This window comes from Cryptomeria japonica, chromosome 3 (genome assembly GCF_030272615.1).
Source record: "Cryptomeria japonica chromosome 3, Sugi_1.0, whole genome shotgun sequence".
In the NCBI taxonomy this organism is placed as follows: domain Eukaryota; kingdom Viridiplantae; phylum Streptophyta; class Pinopsida; order Cupressales; family Cupressaceae; genus Cryptomeria; species Cryptomeria japonica.
The window spans coordinates 897,200,183-897,219,563 of record NC_081407.1 but is presented as its reverse complement, the minus strand read 5'-3'; positions in this window follow the sequence as shown (position 1 = coordinate 897,219,563).

Genomic DNA, 19,381 nt, shown 5'->3' with positions numbered 1-19,381 from the left:
TAAAATAATTTAAGCTATAATGTGTTGCATCATATGAGGATTATTTCCTATTGAATGTAATTGCATGCATTGAAGATAGTTTTCAAATAATTAAAAAATAATAATCTTTTATTATAATTTGTTGTGTTTTTCTGTGTCTCAGGTTTTGCCCTTATTAGGAAGTTATTACATTAGGTACAACTACCAAGGTAGATCCAAAGTGACTATGAAATTGCAAAGGATGAAATTTCCTACAAAACTAGTACAAAACCACCTCACGAATGCTCTGAAGAGATGATTGAGACAACAACACTTGTTATAATATTACTTGTACGCTTCCATAAGATAGATAAAGTTTGAGAAACTCTACATGAATTATATTGTTGGTAAGAGATTCAAAGTGTTATTAACAATGAAGGATAGCTTCAAAGAATTCAAAGTTGTTATGGAATGAAAATGAGGTGAATAGGGAAAATGAAGAGATAACTAGAGTGATCCAATCTGTTTACTTACTAAATTGAAAGGTGACAAATGTTTAAATTCTTGAGAATTATCAAACATTATATCACAACACATAGATGACACTTGGGAGATGAAGTAGAAGATAAAATAATAGAACTCTAAGCCTTTCACTCTAAGAAGGATAAGCATGGTACAGAGGGATAAAAAGACCAAAAACTTACTTAAAGAAATCAACCACAAAGTGAATATAATATATAGCACAAAATTATAGCAGTATGTAATTTTAATATTTTTGATTAGGATAAATAGGTTTTGAAGGAGCCCCGAAACCCTATACAATTAGAGAGCTGCCACAAAAAAATGGACAAGACTACTTGTTATAAAATCATAGGTTTTTAAAAGGGACCTGAAACCTTTTGGACTTATGGGCATCCAAAAGCTGCACCAAGCATAAACAATAAAACTAGGCAACCACAACCAACCAGACGCTAGCCAACTATCAAAAGATAAACATTATAAATATGTTGGCACAAACAAAAGATCTAAGTTAACAAACCATAGACCTCAGTAAAAATAGAGAACAAGGGATTTTCAGGCACCCTCAGCCAACAAGAAGGGTTTTCCCAGGTTCCCTCAACCTGTAACAGAGTCTTTGGGCAATAAGAAACCACAAATCGTAATCCTAACCAAAAACCAACACTAGCCAAAATGGGCCCTTTAAAACTACTAGCATCCAGCCTATCCTTGCAAGAAGAAAAAAACGTAGGGTTTTTCTAGGCTCCCCCAACCTTGAACGAGGATTTTACAAGGCTCCCACAACCTGAAATAGAAACAATGGGTTTTTGAGAGGCACCCCCAACCTTAATCTTGAGAATGAACAGAGAAGTGTACAGTAAACCCTCCAAGATCCCCACCTCAATAAGGGATAGTGTATGAAAACTAATTAGAAGACCATCCTCTATTCTCTAATAGGCAAAAAATAGGACACCAACAACCCCCTTCTAAAACTTTCCAACAACAAAAGGAACACCCAACTCCACCTCAATAGGAGAAGGGTAAACTCTAGCACCTTCCCCAAACAAAAAGGCCACCTCGAAAGGCAAAGCTATCTCAACCACATCAATGGGAAAAACATTGGCTTTTGAAATCTTAACCAAGAAACTGAGCACCATCTTACCATCCTGAATCTCCATCTCAATAGGAAATACAGGGAAGGAAACAACACAATAGCTAGCAACGACTCCCTTACAAACAAACAATAGGGTTACATTAGACCCCAACAACACTTCTAGGCAAATCTAAAAGCACCCAGCTCCACCTCAAAAGAGGAGAAAGGAAAACTCAAGCCACAACCATCTCCCCCTTAAAAGAACATAGGACCACCTCAATAGGGCAGACCAGAGAAGCCCATAGATGCATAACATGAAGCATAAAAGCTAGAACCTAGAAAGCAAGTCGAGAGGGAACAACACAACCCTCACTGTAAGGGCCTGCTGTCTCGGGGAGACTAGTATGCTTCTGGGGTTGTAAGTCCCTTGTTATTCTTAGCAGGTGGAAGTTGTGGTGATGGACATATGGATATTGCCAAGCTACAGATGTGTGAGAACTGGACGAAAAACTTATATAGGGGGAAGCAGAGTACCCCGACCGTTCACAAGAGAACGTATCTACATTGTGCTTTACTTTCCCACAGGCGAAGGTTCATGGTGGAGAAATCCAAGGAGGACCAAAACAACATTCCAGCGAGCAAAAAAGTTCAGAGCGATTACAGAGCACAAGTGAAGTAGGAGCAACAACAAAGTAGCAGAGCAACTTGGAGTCCCTGTTCAGGGAGGGGCCTGGGTCTTGTACTGGGTAAGTCATCGCGGGCTCATGAGAGAGTCAATGGTGCGCCAGGTTGAGTTCCAAAGGAGACAGGGTCTTTGTGGATCAGGAGTCTACATGAGAAGCTATAGCTAGGGGCGAGGTGCAGTGGTATCTGTACCGGTGTTTCAAGAGTGGACGTTGATCCAAGGGTGGGAACTTGTAATCAGGTGCTGGGGAAGTACTCGAGGTAGTGACCAACGACATAGTTGGAATTGCTTGTAGACCGGGCCAGGGGCCATTCTTCAGATCAATAAAGCTATCTTATTGCCCCAACATTGTATTATTGTGTAAGGATTCCGCTGTGCAAGTTTGTACGTGTTGTGCAAGTGTGTGTGTGTAGGTTCTGGAGCTTGGGAGTGCTTACAGGCGTAGTCCGAGTTCTTGGAAGTGCTTGGATCTCATAGACAAGTACCTAAAAGATCATCGGTGCCGCACGGGAAAACCTAGCCCCGTGACAGTTGGTATCAGAGCACAAGGTTTTGATACCCCAACCTAGCACACTAAAAGGGAGTTCAGTTTACAGCAGTCATGACAAAGTCAAGAGCGGGGGATGTTGATGAGGAGTCAGAGGGGGAGCAGGGCTCACCCCATATTCATGTCACCGAGAGGTCTAAGACAAAGGAGCGACTTCTTGAAGTAAGAAACCGTTTGGAGGCTTTGGAAGAGATGGAGCTACCGGCACGCGCGGAGGCCACCGAGGTAAGATTGGACGTTGTTGAGGGCGAGATCAAGGATCTCCAGGTCCTATATGGACATGAACAGCAAGAACGACTTAGACTTGAAGACGAGTTGAAGAAGGCTCTTTGGGAGATCGAGTGTGTCAAGAGTTGTGTTTCTCAAGTAGGGATTACCAAGGGTGAAAGAGTGACACCACCTGATAAGTGTGAGGGTGATCGAGATGACAAGATCATGGAGAATTTCTTCTTTGACATGGGTAGGTACCTGAAATCCATGAGGGGATTGACAGATGAAGAAAAGGTGGAGACGGCCATAGGATTCCTCATTGGAGTAGCAAAGATTTGGTGGAGGACCAGACTTCAAGACATGGAGGCTGGTAGGTCGATAGTCAAGGTAGACACATGGGATGAGTTGCGGGACGCACTCAAGGAGCAGTTCATGCCAGAGAATGCAGGTTGGACCTCCTTCAAATGAATTCTAGACCTGAAGCAAACAGGGAAGATCCAAGATTATATCAAAGCTTTCCGGGTCCTTATGTTGGAATTTCTAAATATGGATCAAGATCTCAAGTTGTACCACTTCTTGAAGGGTTTGGCACCATGGGCTCAGAACGAGCTATAGAAGCTGAAGTTTCCAAATGTCAAGGAGGCCATTTCAATCAAGGATCGACTGGTTGACTACAAGGATTTGCCGAAGGCACCAGGTGCATCGGGTGGATCCTATCCGCCGAAGAAAGACAAGAAGCAGTTCCAACCCAACGATGATGGAAAGTCTAAGGGAAAGGGGGACACTTCTAGCAGTAAACAGAGCGGGACAGGGAAGTCCTCATCTGGTAAAGGTTCCAGCAAAGGTTCGAGAGAGGGCGTGGGTGTTTCATTTGTGGAGGCTAAGATCATTGGGCAAGAGAATGTCTGCAGTGGAAGAGGTTGAACTCTACACAGATGTCAGCAGACCAAGATGGTTAGATTGCAGTGATGGGTGTGATCCAACGTTTGGGTGCAGTCAATGCCACTGAGCAGCCTAGGGCAATGGCTGCCGAACCTAAGAACCACAATAAGTTGTGTTACGTGGAGGCTTGGTTGAGTGGGAAGTACATAGTGGCTATGGTGGATACAAGAGCTACTCACAACTTTATCTTAGCCGGGAGAGCTAGAGATCTGGGGCTGAAGGTGTAGGCGGATGCATGCTCTTTCAAGGCGGTGAATTCCTCATTCAAAAAGATACATGGTATTGTTCGGGACATACCACTGAAAGTCGGCTCGTGGCAGGGTCGCATGGATTTGACAGTGATCGAAATGGACGATTTCGAGTTGATTTTGGGTCAAGAGTTTTTGAAGATCGGAAAGGTTGTGGTGATACCTCACCTGGATTCGTTGGTGTTTTTAGATCTGAAGTAGACATGCTTAGTGAAGATGACAGAGAGGTGATAGTCTGGGAAGGCTCCGATGATTTCAGCATTGGGAATGAAAAAGGTAGCCAAGAAGCATGGTAAGGAACCAATGTTTTTGGCAGTGCTACTTGGAGGTTGGGATGAACTTGAAGATGTGTAGGAGACACCCATTCCACTTGAAGTAGAGGAAGTCATTCTGGAGTTCGAGGACACTATGCCAGTCAAGCTACCCACTCAACTCCCAGAGAGGAGAACTGTAGATCACAAGATTGAATTGGTACTAGGGGCGAAGCCACCAGCACAGGCTCCGTATAGGTTATTTGGTCCTGAGATGGTAGAACTGAAGAGGCAGTTGGAGGAGTTGCTTGAGGCGGGTTACATCAAGCCATCTTGTTCTCCGTATGGGGCACCCATGTTGTTCTAGAAGAAGAAAGATGGAACATTGAGGTTATGTATTGACTTCAGGGCCCTAAACAAGTTGACCATCAAAAATAAGTATCCCCTTCCTCTTATTGCTGATTGTTTCGACTGATTGTCTGGGGCAAAGGTCTTCAACAAGCTTGATCTTAAGCAGGGCTACTATCAAGTGAGGATTGCAGCGGGAGACGAGGAGAAGGTTGCATGTGTGACCAGGTATGGGTCATACGAGTTCATGGTGATGTTGTTTGGGCTATGCAATGCACCCACAACATTTTGTACACTCATGAATGATGTGTTCCGACCTCTGTTGGATAAGTCTGTGGTGGTGTATCTGGACGATATACTAGTCTATAGTAAGAACATGGAGGAGCACAAGCAACACTTGGCAGAAGTATTTCAGCTTCTCCGGGAGAACAAGCTTTTTGTCAAGAAGGAGAAATGTGAGTTTTCTTAGGAAGAGGTGCACTTCTTGGGGCATATCATTGGAAAAGGTTTCATTCGTCCAGATCCAGAGAAACTAAGAGCAATCTAGGATTGGGAACCCTTGCAGAATATTCATGAAGTGAGGTCATTTCTTGGTTTGATGAATTACTACAGGAGGTTTGTTGAAGGGTTTTCTAGATGTGTTGTGCCCTTAACAAAACTTCTAAAGAAGGACCAGAAGTGGAAGTGGTCAGACAAGTGTCAGATGGCCTTTGAGACACTCAAGGAGAGACTCACGTCAGCGCCAGTGTTGGCATTGCCTGATTTCACGAGGCCATTCGAGGTTCAAAGGGATGCTTCGGACTTTGTAGTCGGAGGGGTGTTGATGTAGGATGGACATCTAGTAGCTTATGAGTCAAGAAAGTTGCAGGATAGGGAGAGGAATCACCCTACCCATGAGAAGGAGATGACCGGGATCATTCATTATCTTTGAACTTGGAAGCACTGTCTCTTGGGAACGCAGTTTGTGGTGAAGACAGACAATGTTTCTTCAATGTATTTTAAGACTTAGGCGAAGCTCACTCCAAAGCAAGCCAGGTGGCAAGAGTTCTTAGCAGAGTTTGATTTTGAGATTCTCTACAACCCAGGAAAGAAGAATGTTGTAGCAGATGCTCTAAGCAGGAAGGGACAGTTAGCTGCTATTGAAGGGGACCAGGAGGCACGGCTTGGGGCTAGCCAAGTGGAACTATCTAGCGAGGTGTTGGAGTCTATCAAGGAGGGATACCTGATGGATCTTCAGGCAGCGGAGCTATATAAACAAGCTAAGGAGGGTAGGACTCGGAAGTTCAGCATAAAGGAGGGGTTGTTGTTGTTCACCCAGGATCGTGTTTACCTTTCGAAGTGGAAGAATGTGAGGAGGGAAGTTCTCAATGAATATCATGATAGTCTGTGGGCAGGCCATCCAGGACAGAAGAGAACCCTTGCATTGCTTGAGAGAGGCTTCTACTGGCAAAACATGAGGAAAGATGTGGACGAGTATGTCAGGAGCTGTCTCATATGTCAACAGGATAAGGCGGTAACTAAATCTCTGCGAGGTTTGTTGCAGCCCTTACCCGTACCAGTAAGACCATGGGCAAGCGTGAGTATGGATTTCATCACAGGGTTACCAGAAGTGGACGGGTACAGTAGTATCATGGTCGTGGTTGACAGGTTCTTGAAGTATGCTATTTTTGTATCGTGCAAGGCACCGTGCAAAGCCGAGGACGTTGCCAACTACTTCTTTAGGAATGTTGTGAAGAATTGGGGTGTTCCGTTGAGTATCATTAGTGATAGGGATGCTCGCTTTACCAACAATTTCTGGAAGGAGATGTTCAAGCTAACAGGGACAAAGTTGCTCATGTCGACGAGTCATCACCCAAAGACAAATGGACAGACCGAAAGGATTAATGGGGTCCTGTAGGACTATCTAAGGCACTTTGTTTGGTCGGACCAATTCAACTAGCCAAAGTTGTTGGACCCAGCGCAGTTTAGCTACAACATGCAAAAGAGTGCATCGAGTCAGTATTCACCTTTTGAATTGGCTACAGGTCAGTAGCCACTGACTCCTCATACTGTTTTGAGTGGATATGTCGGGGACTGTCCGGATGTAAAAGATAGGTTGAAGGAGTGGCAAGATCGAGTGGATCATGCAAGGCATAACTTGGTCAAAACCGCAGAAAGAATGAAGCATTATGCAGACTCAGGGAAGAGCAATGTGGAGTTCAAAGTTGGTGACAAGGTCTTTCTCAGGATGGACCCAGTTCAGTTTAAGAAACCCAAGGGGTTGAGTGCATCACTTGGTCACAGATTTGACGGACCATTCACAATCGCAGAGCGGATTGGGAAAGTTGCATACAAGCTGAAGTTACTGGCACATCTTAGAGTCCACAATATTTTCCATGTCAGCCAACTCCATCCATATCATCATGATAAAGAGGACAACAACAGGAACATACCAGCCTGAGGACCAGCATTTGTCAAGGACAGGCCGAGACTAGATGTGGAGGAAGTGATCGTTGTAAAGGAGCGAGGATTTGGAAACAGGAAGTGGAAGGAGTTCTTAGTTCATTGGCAGGGCCAGTCCCGAGAAGAGGCGACTTGGGAGAAGGCTGAGAACCTCTGGAAATATGAAGCCAAGGTTTTGGAGTTCTTGGAGAGGAAATCCAGCCTCCCCTTCTAAGTGTAAACAAAGTTGGGGGCTTCTGCAGCATAAGTCTGGGACTGTGTTGCCGGCGCCGAGGACGTCGCCTATTTTAAGTGGGAGAGGATGTAAGGGGCTGCTGTCTCGAGGAGACCAATATACTTTTAGGGTTGTAAGTCTCTTGTTATTCTCAGCAGGTGGAAGTTGTAGTGATGGACATATGGATATTGCCAAGCTACAGATGTGTGAGAACTGGATGAAAAACTTATATAGGGGGAAGCAGAGTACCCCGACCATTCACGAGAGAATGTATCTACATTGTGCTTTACTTTCCCATAGGCGAAGGTTCATGTTGGAGAAATCTAAGGAGGACCAAAACAACATTCTAGCGAACAAAGGAGTTTAGAGCGATTGCAGAGCAGAGGTGAAGTAGGAGCAACAATAGAGTAGCAGAGCGACTTGGAGTCCCCGTTCAGGGAGGGGGCTTGGGTCTTGTACTGGGTAAGTCGTCGCGGGCTCACGAGAGAGTTAGTGGTGCGCCAGGTTGAGTTCCAAAGGAGACAGGGTCTTTGTGGATCAAGAGTCTACGTGAGAAGCAATAGCCAGGGGCGAGGTGCAGTGGTATTTGTACCGGTGTTTCAAGAGTGGACGTTGATCCAGGGGCGAGAACTTGTAATCGAGTGCTGGGCAAGTACTCGGGGTAGTGACCAACGACATAGTTGGAATTGTTTGTAGACCGGGCCAGGGGCCATTCTTCAGATCAATAAAACTATCTTATTGCCCCAACATTGTGTTATTGTGTAAGGATTCCGCTGTGCAAGTTTGTACGTGTTGTGCAAGTGTGTGTGTGCAGGTTCTGGAGCTTGGGAGTGCTTACAGACGTAGACCGAGTTCTTGGAAGTGCTTGGATCTCACAGACAAGTACCTAAAAGATCGTCGGTGCCGCATGGGAAAACCTAGCCCCGTGACACTCACCACGAGGACAGGAGGGCGATAAAATTTATAACCAAAAAACAGCAAGAAAGGCCCTCAACACAAGCCGATGGACAGAGAAAGAACATAGGACCAGGTCACACGTACCCCCAAATGCCAAAAGAGAGGAGCCAAGAGATGCCCAGGCCAGAAGACACCAAGAGGATAAGAGAACATAGCCAAAGGCACACAACCCATCTTCTAGACTGAGACGAAAGAATCTATCGACCCCGTCAGAAGCAGAAACCCAAAGCCATAAAACTGGAGGAGGACGGGGGCCAAGAGCATCAAACACAGCAACAGAGGCCACATTGTGACTATCGTACCAGCTGAACAGCCCTCAACACTACCAAATGTAGAGAACACGCCAAAAGCAGCAACCCATAAACGAATACAAGCAGCTGCCCACAAAGAAACCCCCACCAAAAATGCTTGCAGGACAAACCCCGCACACCTCCCAAACACGCTGCACGCGCCAAGAGAAGGAACACCCACACACCACCCAAACACCCTGTCCGTGCCAAGAGGAGGGACGAAAGCAGCCAGCAAAGGATGTAAGCAGTCTAGGAAGCCCCGAGCTCCACGCACCCCTGGGCCAAGCAAACCAAACAATGTTGTTGCGCAGGCAGGGAAACGCATCTCCAAGGTCATCCTCATCTGCCTCGCCTTCATCTCCTTTGGCCTCCCCTGCGTCCGTCTCTCCCGCCCTCGCACCCGCAAACTCTCCCGCACAGCTCATTTCAAAATCAAATCAATGTTAATAATATTTAATTTTTAATGTTACAATATTTTCCCAACTACAATATGAAATTTGTAACTATGATGACACTCCAGAAGAACTATAATGCTTGGATGATGAGTTGGAATGTTATTTAAAAAAAACTAAAAACAATAGTGAAGTGAAATATTTTTTCATTATGCAAGATTACTTTTACATTAAAGAGGTTCTTTAATCACTTAGTTTTCAAATGAGGCATTTTTTTTAGAGAATAGATTATTTGTGTATTCTTGGTAAACTAACTAGATGCCTAAAAATAAGAAATGTTGGAATGCCATGTTTGAAAAGAAAAGGAGGTGATGCACAAGAGCATGTATTCTCCTACTAATCTCTCACATAATATTCAAAACCTTATAAAAAATAATATATAAGTATAATTTTATACATTTAAAATCATTTATTCATAAGGAATGGAAGAAGGATACAAATAAATCACAGCTTCAAATTTATTCATTACTTCATAGTCTAGCATAATTACAAAAAATCTAGATGATCTCTACATATATAAAAATATATAAAATAAAAGCTTATAATGAAAGAAAAATAGGTAAATAATTCTCTATACAAAATTCATTGAACTTAAATTTAGAAGACACAGGTAAAATAACAATAGACTAAAGAATCTTACTTATACAAACTAATGAAAATTTGTTATCACAAATTCCTACTCAAGAGACCCTGCCCTGAACAAATATTGTTGCAATAGATTAAATCAAAGTGAAAAAGTTTGTTATATGTCAAACTGCATCTCAAATAATATTAAATCTTAATTCAAAACCTTCTGAGATCAAAATATTTTTGATAAGCTTTTTCACATTTGAAAATTGTTGAAATATTTGCCTTATGACACGCAAAGCTATTAGATCTTTAATAAATGCGACATTGCTTTTAAATGCGTTCGAATATATTTATCACTTAAAAACCCCACGAATGTGACATTTGATATGTTAATGTAGACCAATGCAATACTTTAACAAAGAAGATAACTTCAGGGCCCTATCATAGCTTTTAAAAAAGAAGTCTTGTGACCCTTATCTAGATCATATTGAGAAATTGCAAAAGTCTTATTGATAGACAACTTTCCTCGCACCTACCAAAACTAGCCTAGATCTTCATATCTTATGCTAATGTGGCAAGATCAGCATTCTCGCTACTTTTCAACGAAACACTAAATCTGACAGATGACAAACTTATAGGAACAATTTCGTTGAGATTAATCAATAATAAATTTTATTATTCTAATCATAAAAAAGTCTTCAAAACATTTGATTTTAGGTGAATTAATAGCCTTTTAATTGATTATTTTCTTTGAAGCAATTAAATTTAATATAGATGATGAAAACATAAATCAGTATGTATGATCAATATCTCTTTTTGTTATTGCTTCTGAATTAGATTGTGTTTGTTTATTTGCATCAATGTTTCGGATCACATTCTGTGCAAATAAACAAACACAATCTAATTCAGAAGCAATTTCGTAGAGATTAATCAACAATAAACTCTATTACTCTAACCATAAAAAGTCTTCAAAACATTTGATCTTAGATGGACCAATAGCAAGAGCTTTTAATTGATTATTTTCTTTGAAGCAATTAAATTTAATGTAAATGATTAAATCACAAATCAATATGTAAGATCCATATCTCTTCTTGCTATTGCTTCTGAATTAGATTGTGTTTGTTTATTTGCGTCAACCTTTGGTGATCCACATAATGTGATTCGAAATGTTGATGTAAATAGACAAACACAACAGAATATGATCTGAAACGTTGATGCAAATAAACAAACACAATATAATTCAAAAGCAATAACAAGAAGAGATATAAATTATTAGAAACTCATATCTTCAATATCTCTTACTCAAGAAAAACATTGACCAATATCTCTTACTCAAGAAAACATTGACCTAATATATTGCTAACTTTTAGAAACCATTTGTTAGAGAGTAATCGATTACCTTCAAAATGTCTTTAAGACTAAGACGAACAAAAAATTGCAAGACAACAATGTAAACACTCAATTTAAACCCTAGTGCTGAAAATTAGCTATACATAAACACAGGACAAAGACCAGAAGAAAAAAGAATCAAAGTATACGATATTTCTAGAAGCCTGTCATAGAAATAATGGTTACAGTAGCCACCACTTTTTCCTGTGATTTAATGTCGACAACGACTTTCACCCACTTACGCAGTTTCCTGCCTCCTTCCTCAGCGTGAGAATCACGCATACCTTGTTTTTTTCTTCATTCCTCTAGAATATTGCTTTCATACTTTGCCTTACCATATACGGTAGATTTCCCTATAAATACATGAGAATGCAAGTGTATATGGCATTGTGAGAGCTAGTTTGTTTATTTAACAGGTGTCATCTCAAATCCTGCGCATTATTATGATATCCATTAATGTCTCTTCTTGGCAGGTTCATAGCAGCATCAATGGAGCACGCAATCAAGATTGGATTAACAAGAACAAAAGAGAAAGCTAAACGAAAGAAAAAGAAAAAGAAGAAGAAAGCTTCATATCTGAGCTTTTAGAGAGTTTAGATTTTGCAAGTACAAATAAATAAATATATATATATATATATATATATATATATATATATATATATAATATATGTAACTCCATAGCTTCTATGATAGAGAGATGGACAATTGTAGATTTTGGAACTGGCTATATTGGGTCTTCTATTCATCAAGATTCTCACCAATTTGTCATTTTTTTGAAGTATATTACTGTTGTCTGCTACAAACTCGTATTGGTACAAGTCATTTCAGGTAAAATTATGTAAACGTACCATTATTGGAGAAATAAGTTAATTATATTCTATAGAATATTTTTAATTAAATTTATTTTATCATATAATTGTTGAAATAGTTAGACAATTTAAATATGCTAACAAAACGTATATTTGAAAGGGTTTAATTTTTCTTTTGTTTTTTTAATTGTGGTGTTGTCTTTTTTATCATGGAATTTCATTGTTATGTGTATTATTTGTGTCTTTTCATTAAAAACACATTAGTATGAAATGCATTTTATTTATTAGAATATTGGCGACATTTCTATTATTAGAAGGTTCATGCAAAAAATTTATGAGAAAAATAATATATTTTTCTTTATTAACAAACAACCACCTAATTGAAGTTATTTGAAAGTGTTTAATTTTTATTTTATTTTTTAATTGTGGTGTAGTCTCTTTTATCATAGAATTTCATTCTTACATGTATTACTTGTGTCTTTTCATTAAAAAATATTAGCATGAAATGCATTTCATTTATTAGAATATTAGTGCACATTTCTGTTATTAGAAGGTTCATGCAAGTTTTTTAATAGGAAACTTAATATATTTTTCTTTATTAACAAAGCACCACCTAATTGAGGCCTCATAATTACTAGAATGTCCAACATCATTTTTAAGGGCTTTGTTTTGTTCATATGTCACACAATGCATACACAATAGCTTAGCATCTAAGAATTAAAAGTTAAAACAATGAAATTTTATGGGTATAAAGGAAATGAAGTACCGTATGGAAAATGTCAAATGCATTATGGGAATGTTCTAAGGATTTCAACTTTTATATTAAACACAAATATATATACAAGATTATTAACTCTTACATATTACTTATAATCCAAACTATTTATAACTCTTTTAAATACATAATAATTTAATCCTCAAGTTTACTTTACCAACACCCCATATAATTATATCAGAGCAAGTAAAATAACTTAACAATGAGATGAAGAAAAAATGTAAATTATGAGCCTCCAAAATGTGATAATCTTTCAAAATAATAGCATTATATAAATTGTTTACCAAAACATTAATATTGTAAATATAGAAAGAAAAAAATTCCAACATTCCTCATTAAACTTAACTATGAGAGAAGGTTGGAAGGAAATAAGGAATCATATGCTACCAATTACTAAATAACCACAATTAAAGACTAATGATGAAATGTTATTTTTTTTATAGTCATTTGGTGAAGTGATGATGTACATGATTGTCCAATTTCAATAATCAAAGAACAAGTCTAATTAGATTAAACCGGGAGAGAATTGAACCATTATATAATTGCTAAAGAGAATCAACTAGGGGTATGAAGAGAAGTGAGAACCCCAAACAAGAGAACCGAATCACAAAAAGGAACAAAACCTAGCTAACACCTAGAGCCAAATGCCAAAAAACCAGACTAAGTGAAGACTAGCTAATAAAAATAAAAAGTAAATAGAGACACCCCCTATCAAAGACATGAACCAATGGTCTACCTGGTGGGCAATTTTCAATTTTCTAGTCTTGAATCATCACTTTCATTTTCTTAGAAAACGATAGCCTCTTGTTTGAACCTTTTCCTGAAGAAATAGAGAGGACTCCAGCATTGTTTTCACCCTTGACACCAACAACTCCATCCTAGTAATAGGAGATGAATCCATGGGTCTTCTATTTTTAGCATGCCTTTTGTTGATTTCCTCTTAAATGGCCTAGAGATTCATCAATTTCATCTTTGACATTTCATTATTTAGGGCCATCATCTCCTCCATATTCCTTTTAAGGGTTGCCTGGTTATCCTAAATCTCCCCAATAACGTTCATCATCTACCTCCTATCATCCTTTTGGTCCATCCTATCGAAGAGCCCCTTCAATTCCTCTTCCAACCCTTCCCACTTCTCAATTTTATCCTCTAAATAATTTTCCACCACATAAACCCTTTGATCCTTTTCATCCAGTTCCCAATTGGAAGCTCTTATGTTTTTCTCGACAAGAGCCTCGAGCCTGTTAATTTTATTCTTCACCACTTTAAGTTGGCCAAGGATATAGTGGATTATGCCTTCTTATTTGTCATAGGCATCATAGAGCTTGTTGACCTTATCAGCAATGGTGGGAAAATCACATTTCATTTAGAAGTTTGTAGGGGAGGGGGGAGAGGAGGCAAATGAGGGGGTAGAAGGGGTGATAACATTACTAGTAGGGTTGTTTGGAGTCTACTCCAACCTAGTAGACTAGGGGGAAGTAGAGTCCTCATAAACATTCTCCTCTACCTTTGGCTCTTCAATAAGGCATTCAATAATGGGAGGAGTTGGGATGTTCTGATTTTTAGCCGACCTACTAGGGTTAACTTGGGTAGGGGCCCCTTTGAGCTTTAGAGTAGTGTCGCATCCTAATTTCTACTCTCTTACAATTCAGACCGTATTTTGACCCTCACCTTAGCGTTTGTGGTATGAGGCCTGAACATGACTTGATTATGCCTTTACTTTAAACATTTATCATCAATTTCATTGTGCACATCATCTTGTCTTTTTATTTTGGTGTCTGATTGGGCAAGACCAAGGCATGGTGCCCTGGTCCCCCTCAAGACCAAGGCTCCACACCATGGTTCTCCAAATTAGGGCCTCTCAACGGTCATAAAATTTGTGTGGGAATTCCAGCTTTGTGTCGGCTCATGTCGAAAAGTTAATTTGTTATCTAATAGGAAAGTTTAAAAAGAGGTCTACCCCTCTCATTTGGTAAGTCCACACATATTAAATTCAATTTGACATAAATAATCAAGCATTCAAGATCAAACAAGAAAGCAATCAGTCTTCATTCAAGCATTGGAGTTGACATTCATGTTCTATGTTATTGAAGGCTTCGTGAAACCCTAGTTCCAAGTGGAGACAAACAAAAATTCACAAGGAGGTATATCATTTATATTTCAATCATTATTTAACATGTCCCTCAAAAAGAGAATATTTCCATTACTACAATTCAATCAGATTTCATTTCTATTTCATGGGTAATTCCAAAACTGGAGTTTGACCTAAGGCAAACCCTTATTCCAACCTATTTCCCTTCCCTAGTGTGTGCAAGAATAGGTACATAGTTGTGATCTTTAGAATAATCTTTATTTGTAGAGATGAATCGATCCCCCATTGGAGTGCAAAATGTTTGGAGGATGAGAGGGACCGTCACACCAATCCTGGCAAAATCAAGAGCTCCTTTTGGGAAAATATTTGAATCCTCTTACAATCCTTAGATCCAGGTTTGTGGCTCGATCCAATGATTGTATCTTACTTTTTATGCATTTTTACATCAATTGTAGCACATTTACCCTAATATCAATAAATTAAATAATTCAATTCAACTTAAGGAAAAGAAGAGAATCATTTAACAATTCCTTGGAATTAGATCAACATTTAGACCTCTTAGGTTTAGATCTAGATCTAATTCCTATCTTTCCCTAATGTAATGGTCCCTAAGTCATAAAATTAGTGGTTTCTTCCTTATATGGTTCAAATGCTAATTTTTCATCATTACATTTTGGTGAACCCAACTCCTTACACCTTGCAATTCTGATTTATGTTCTTAGCTTTGAGTGTTTATACATTTCAAATTCAAATTTACATTTGCAAGTTTAAATTTTTATTGAATTTAAAAAAATTAGAGGTTAAATTTATAAAAACCCTAATTTTTAATCCAAAATTGAGCTTGTGGATTGTCTAATTTCAATTTATCATTTTAGATCTGATTATTTATTGAATTTAAAATTTAAATTTTCTCTCCTAGATCCCATTTCTAAATTTAATTACATAAACTTAGTGGTTGAATTTACAAAAACCCTAACTTATAATTCTAAAATTTACCATGAGGGTTGCATAAATTTTAAATTTAATTTTTGTTTCGATTTTTTATGAATGTTATGCTATGATCTAGATGCATTTCTAGTTCAAATTCATAAATCAAATTGTTTCATTAATTGGTTAATCAATCATTTTCACAAAATTTGTATTGCTTAATCATATTTTTCAAATTCAAATTTCCCTCCTTTATGCATGAGTTTTACTACTATTAGTCCTACCTATATTATTCTCGTGAGAAGAAGTTGTATAATTAAGGGTTCCCAAGATTAATTACTATGGATATGGAGCCTAATTTGGATAACTTGTTTCATGAGAATGTGGATGGTTCTTCTATTCCAATAATTCATGTTGTTTATCCCCATTCTTTACATAATTATCATGATGAGGGTGAATCACTAACTAGGGTTTCTGTTGACCAATTGGAGAAAACTTACAATAAATTTGAAAATATTCAACAATGGATGAGTCAACAATACTCAAAAAGTGAGGCTATCTCATTGATTGAAGGATTAAAAAGAATGGTTCAAATCTATAAAATTGGCATTGATTTGTTGTGTGGCCTTGCTCATGTTGTTGACACTAATATCATGCCTATGAAAAGTTGTGTTGAAGTCCTTGGTTACACTCAGCCTCCTAGTGAAGTTAATCGTTCTATTCCTATGACTACTTTTATGCCTAGTGTGCCTAATTTTACATCCAACATCATGGCCACTTCCACACAAAATGTTATTCCTACACATGTTATTCAAGGGGACATCATTTCTAATCAAAACTCTTTCTTACCTCCTTTCGTGAATCTTCCATTTGTTACCCAATCATCTCCCATACCTACCTATCATAGTGTCCCACCTCCTTATTCTCAATCTTCTCCTTCATTCAAAAATGTCACTCCTCCATCCCAATCAAACATTTTCAATTTCACCCCATCCACCAAAGCATCCATTAATATCCTAGCTCAAACTATGTCATCCTTGCAACAACAAATAGCTTCCTTGAACCAATCAAAATATAATGTACCCACATTTGATGTAGCAAGCCGAATATCTAATGATATTTTTTATGTTGTCCCTCCTAAACATGTAGAAGTCCCTCAATTGGCGCTTTATAATGGAAAAGGTGATCCTATGACTCATGTGAAAACATTTCAAACTGTGTGTAGTGTTTTTTCTTATGATCAAAGACATTTGGCTAAATTGTTTACTGGAACATTTAGAGATAAGGCTTTGCGAGGGTATTGTTCTTTACCTCCTTATTCAATTAAATAATTTCAACTATTGGCTAATGCTTTCATTCAACAATTTCACAATAATATTGGTCCTAAGACTACTTTGACTGATTTAATGCATTGTAAGCAAGGTGTTAAAGAAAAAGTGACTGATTTTATTGGTAGATATAAGAATTTATATTCTCAAATTTGTTATCCCATGCCTGATCAAGATGTTCAAATAATTTTCATCTCTAATTTGTAAAAAGACATTAGAGATAAGCTTCTCTTTTTCTGAGTTTACTTCCTTTATGTAGTTGTGCGTAGTATTTCATAACTATTAGCTTCAAGTGAGTCATTTTGAACGATCCCCTTCAATGGCTCCAATTGATAAGAATGAAAGTGCTCAACAACCTTTTGTGAAGTTCAAACCAAAAAAAGGATACATCAAGTTCAATGAAAACAATAACACCCAAGTAGTAGTCATGACAATAGGTGTGCCTCCTTTATCCAAATAGTTTAGAAAATAATTTACTCATCTTTTGAGATCTTTGTATAATATTATGGCACAATTGTTACAAAGAATTTGTTGAAACTTCCTCCCATCAAACCAATTGACACAACCAAACCTTTTCCACCTCATTATGATGCCAAATATTTTTGCCAATGCCATCGTCAATCCAATCATGACACCGAAAAATGTTTTTCCTTACAAAGTAAGATACAAGACCTTATTGATAACAATACCATATCTATAGTTGGTGTGAATAATAAAGGAAACAAATCCGCAGCTCCTCAAAATCAAAATTTTAAAATCTTTACTAATCCTTTGCCTTCCCATTCTACTAATGTGATTGAGTTTGAACATCTTGCCTTTTCTCCTGGTGATCTTGACCTTGAACCTAATAATGTGGTGAATCTTATTGATAAACCTACACCTCCTAAGGACCTATGTATTACATTTGTTCCTAGCAAGACTATTGAAGCACCTGATGGCCCATTATATATCACTGTGAGGATCAAAGACGTTCTTTCACAAGGCATACTCGTTGATCCCACATGCATGGTTAATGTGATAATTGAAGAGTATCTTTATAAATTACAATTACATCAAGTGATATATGATAAATCTGATGTGATAATTAAAATCTTTAATGATTTCTCTTGTCCCACTATTGGTTCTATTACTCTTCTCATTGAGGTTGGTACTAAATCTTTAGATGTCAATGTTTCTATCATTCCTACATCAGAGCAATCTCATGTCAATTTGGGACATCCTTGGCTCTCTTCCATGAAAGCAATTGCTTCTATTGTTCATCAGTGTTGAAAATTTCCTTGTGATGACAAAATCATAACAATTAATCACAGCATGTACCACCCCACAATGAGATGTGGAGATGCTAATCTTGATTACTTTCGGTCTAAAAAAATTGAACCTCTTAAAGCTCAAAGTGATGCTCTTTTGAAATATTATCAAAGATGGAAGAATGAGATGATCCTATCCTTGAGAAAACCTAGAGATCCAAATCCCATTCCTATTCTTCATGATAGGCCTATTCTTCATCCTCATGATGGACCCGGTCTTCTCCCTACACCTTCTACTCCTCCTTTATATGTTGTGGTTTTGCCTCCTATATCTTACAAAGGAAAGAACCTAGCATCTCCTATCTTTCAACCTAAAAAACCTTCTCCAAGGCATCCTTCTTTAGAAGAAGTGAAGAAGACTATTCCTGTTCATCCTAAACCTTCACAACCTTCAGCTAAAACTAAAAAACAAACCATTATGTGAGAGAACATCAATGGAGACATCATGCTAGAGCTCGTTAAATTGCTTCTCAACCCATTTCCTCCCCGAAGACTCCAAATGTTGACATGATCCCATTTGTCTAGCCTTTTCCTAACCCTAGGGAGGATGTTCAACCTAAATCACCAAGACATAAAATGCTTAAGAAAAATGATGGTTCGTGTTCTATTTCAATTAAAGATCTTATTTTTATTAATCTTGATGAAGAGATGGATGAAAATGATGTTCATGCTAACAATGTTGATTCAAGTGATGAATACAAATATGTTGATGTTGACAATGATTTATCTAAGCAATTTTCACAAACATTAATCCTGTCACCTAGTAATAGACAAAGTGATCCATCGTTAGAGCATGGTCCTATTGGAATCCAAGAACACTGAGAGATGGGGGGAGGTGAATCAGTGTTCTATTGGTAAATATAGTTTTGAACTTATTGCTTATTAACCAGTTAACAATATATAAAATTAAAGTGCATACACCAAATAACACATAGAAAGTTAACACCATAACACCGAGATTTATATGTGGAAAACCCTATAAAGTGAAAAACCATGGTGGGGATGATGCCCACAAAATCTATATACTTGATCAAGGTATACAAATATTA